This window comes from Anneissia japonica, unplaced genomic scaffold (assembly GCF_011630105.1).
Source record: "Anneissia japonica isolate Jap-2015-1 unplaced genomic scaffold, ASM1163010v1 scaffold287760_len733007_cov179, whole genome shotgun sequence".
In the NCBI taxonomy this organism is placed as follows: Eukaryota; Metazoa; Echinodermata; class Crinoidea; order Comatulida; family Comatulidae; genus Anneissia; species Anneissia japonica.
The window spans coordinates 143,595-148,365 of NW_022699005.1; positions in this window are offsets into that span (position 1 = coordinate 143,595).

A 4,771-nucleotide genomic window follows, 5' to 3' on the forward strand; every position below is an offset into this window, starting at 1 on the left:
AAAAAAATAATAAATGTTCCGTATATACTCAAATGTTCGTCCTCGGCACCTTATGCCAACATTGTAAAAATGACAGATTAATGTTACATAAGAACATGAAATTTTATAAAATTCGTAAATTTGAATTGCTATAACTTTTCATTTTCTTGGTCAATTTTCACAAATCAAATTGCGGTTTATAGAAGCATTTAACAAGCTCGCGGTAAAAAAAAAATCAAATGTAACAGACATTGCGAAGTGCCCAAAATTAATAAAATAAAAACTAACACCATAAAACGAATGGCACGCATAGACTAATAATTGGCTGTTACTCGCAACAGTATCGGATTGTCGATGCCACAGTAAAGATCAAAGGACTGTACGCACGCGTTATGTTCGAGAGCGGAGATGTGCGTCCTTTTGTTGAATTACCTTGAGTACAGCTAGTTACCCATATCAAAGAGTATAAATAGAACAAGAGAGCCAACAACGCTCATTGGGAGCGTAAAAAAACGATACGCTCTACGCAGCTAGTGTAGGACGCCAACTAACGCTTGTATATGTTTTATTACCCAGTACTGCACCTGTCTCTTATACACATCTAGATGTGTATAAGAGACAGGCATACAACTTCTACCGCGCTGCGCAGCGCTGCACTGAGTAATAAAAAGAATATACAACCGTTAGTTGGCGTCCTACACAGGCATGACGTTTTTACGAACGGGACTTTGCTCTCTTGTTCTATTTATACTCTTTGCCCATATGTTTGAAACTCTAGCGTTGCGGTGTTTGGGTGGAATGTACACGATTTTAATTTTCATTCCTTGGTACTTTATTTTTGAATAAGATGCTCCACTTGGCCTCGTTTTGGCTACAATGGTTTGATAATTTGTTATTATCATTACTCATTATCATTAATGAAATAATAGTCAGTCAGAGGGCTTATTAATATGTAATAATATGTATACTAAGCCTGAAGGTGGCGCTTTACTACGACGGCCATCTTGGATGGTACACATACATAACTCTGCATTGCTGCGCCATCTTGTTAGCACTCTAGTTGTTTAATAGCTCTATGCAGGTAACTAGCTGTACTGAACTTTCTGAGTAAATTGAGGGCGCATTTGCAAACGATGGCGCTTAGCGAAATTAGATTGGCATAGAGCTATTAAACAACTAGAGTGCTGACAAGATGGCGGACCAATGCAGAGTTGTGTATGTGTCATAGAGGTATAATAAGAATAGCTCTATGGTATGTGTACCATCCAAGATGGCTGCTGTATGAAAGCGCCACCTTCAGGCTTAGTATACATATTATTACCATAAATAAGCCCTCTGACTGAATATTATTTCATTGATGATAATTAGTATTGATAATGACAAATTATTAAACTGTCGTAGCCAAAAAGAGGCCAAGTAGAGCATCTTATTCAAATATTAAAAAGAATTAAAATCGTGTACATTACACCCATACACCGCAACGCAAAGAGTTTCAAAATACGGGTAACTAGAGCTGTACTGAACTTTTTGTGTAAATTGAGGGCGCAATTGAAAATGAGAGTGCTCAGGGGAAATTTGATTGGCTGAATCTATGGCAGCCATCTTGGATGGTACACACACACAGCTCTGCGTATTTCAAACATCGAATACATTGCTGTTAGCGCTCTAGTATTCTTATTATATCTCTATGGTACACATACACAACTCTGCATTGCTCCGCCATCTTGTCAGCGCTCTAGTTGTTTAATAGCTCTATGGATTGGCTGAATCTATGGCAGCCATCTTGGATGGTACACACACACAGCTCTGCGTATTTCGAACATCGAATACATTGCAGTTAGCGCTCTAGTATTCTTATTATATCTCTATGGCTCATATTCACTGCAGCGAAGTGACCTTCAGAAGCTTTGTTATCGTTTAAACTCGCTCATTTTATGAGGGGTAATTAATAGGCCTACCTTTGGTTTTTATGCATTGTTTGGGTCTTAAATATAATTTATAACAGTTTACTGTATTAGTTTAACAATTTTAAAATTTAGGCTATAATGGTCATTCATATTTTACGACGCACTTTTCCTAGCCAGCCTAAATCCGGATATCCCAGACCTGCTCACTAATGGTACGTTCCAGCTTTTTACCAGCTGGCAGAGAAATCTACAACAGTATGTTTTAGATCCTTTTGTGCCTTTATACATTAAATCAAACAATAACCCTCAGTATGATGTTGACAACATATTATTGAGTATGTAAAAGGTGAAAATAAAATACCTAAAGGAAATTGGCCAATTTAAGGCAAAAGGTACAACAACAGTACAACGCAGATTCATTAACAATGGCGGAAAGCTACACCAAGCTTCGCATTTTCGCGGCCATAAATGCCTATAAACCCACAAAATATATTTTGTGGATTTTTAGAAAGTTTACTTTAAATCACGCTAGTATTTGAATGTTGATAAAAGAAAAAGCCTGGGAATTTAAAAGAAAAATAATATTTAATAGGCCTTCCTACTAGAAGACGTCTATTCATTATAAACATTCATCCATCCATGCATTGGTATTCGGCATATGTAATTCTTATTAAATGAGAACATATAGATATACCTTAAAATCCCGGATTTACATGATAAATGAGAACAAAAAATCATCCATCCTACTGTTAGTGACCCATGTGATGAGGTATTACCACCACCTAATAATCAGGGGCAGATCCAGAATTTGAAAGAGGGTGCTTCAAAATGAAAAATGTTGATTCCTAGCCCGGAAATGAGGTTTTTTATTTTAATGACCGTTAAGTTCTTCAAAATTCAAGGTTTTTCTCCTCTGGAAAAGATCAGTAAGATAATTAAGTAACTTTATTGCTTCTCTTAAATAACAGATGCACATCCGTATAAGATGTGCAACAATAACAAAATCAGTATAAACTCAATTACTTAGAAAGTACTTAAGTTTATCTCATTCTTCAGGCCTCTATATAGAGAAAAAAGAAAAAGACATAGTGAGTGGATTTCCTGCACGATTAAAAATCGTAGCAGTAATGGGTTTGGTCTGCTTCGAAACACAATTACTTAGACCTACAAAGTACTTAATTTTATCTCATTCTTCAGGCCTCTACATAGAGAAAAAAAATACATAGTGAGTGGATTTCCTGCACGATTAAAAATCGTAACAGTACCGGGTTTGGTCTACATAAGTTCGTGCTTCGAACAGGTCATTCCATTCATAGAAAATGCCTTTTGATGGAGAAAGTGTACCTTTTTAGCAAGGTTTGCCTAACTCCGGCTATATAAAATTGATTAGCCAATCAAAAGTTTCAAATGAAACTTGATATAGACTTACTTGTACAGCCGTCTTTTTATTCACACTTCTTCACATACTCGCAAGGACGTCCGAACGTCATGTCGAAACTACATAACATAATGTGCAAACCACATAAAATAATGACCAAACCACATAACATAATGACCAAACCACATAACATAATGAAAAAAACCACATAACGTCATGACCATTCCACATAATGTCATGGCGATTGCAAATAATAGAGTGTTTGCACATAACCGAAGATACTAACGGTGTTCCATAGAAATCTCTCCACCCGCCCGTTAGCGATTTTTTTTCCGTACGAAACATTTGCATGAAACTTCACTCGGGCCATTTCGGATTGACTCGACAAAGTTCGATACGAGGAACAAGAGCAGACACTTCGCAATGTCGTGACGCTCGAGTTTTACTATCATTGCTCTTTCTATGTTTACCTACGGTAGGCCTATGATATCTTACGGATTTATGGGATGTACGTGTGTAACTCTGTCTCTTATACACATCTGGTATAATAAGAATAGCTATAATATCTACAACAACAACAGCTAGTACCCCCTTTTATAAAGTGTTGATAGGTACAGTAATACCAGAGGCTAGAGAGAAAGAGGATAAACTATGACACCAACAGTCACGCTTTACATACAGACGTTCATTGAAATTTTGAAAAAAAAATGGAAAAAAATTAAAGCATGAAATTAAAAAAAGTGCATAAGAGAAATATTATTAAATAAAATATACCATTCAGTGGCGTTATTAAACTTGACCAACCTTGTAATGTAATTAATGTCAAATAATAATAATAATAATAATAATAATAATAATAATAATAATAATAATAATAATAATAATAATAAAAATAATAATAATTTCAGCATTAATTACCATGACCTAAGCCTTGTAATGAAGAACCATACTATTTACTAGGCCTATAAATAATAACGTGCCCAAGGGGAATATCTTTTGTGTTATTTCCCTTAACGTCGATTTGTTTAATTGTTCTCTAATTCCTCCATTGTCTAAGTTCCCCTTAAGGTAGGCCTACAGGTTGGTTTTAGTAACATAATAATAATTAATAATAATAATAATAATAATAATAATAATATTAATAATAATAATAATTTCAGCATTAATTACCTTGACCTAAGCCTTTTATACTATTTACTAGTCCTATAAATAATAACTAACCCAGGGGGGAATATCTTCTGTTATTTCCCCCTAACGTCGATTTTGTAATTGTTCTCAAATTCCTCGATTGTCTAGGCCTAAGTTCCCCTTAACGTAGGCCTACATGTTGGCTTTAGTAACATAATAACAATAACAATAATAATAATAATAATAATAATAATAATAATAATAATAATAATAATAAATAATCATTTTGGCATTACATTTAATTAACCTGGTCTAGTCTTGTAATCAAGAATCTGCAGATTACTATGCCTGATATTAATAACTAGGCTTAGGCCTCATT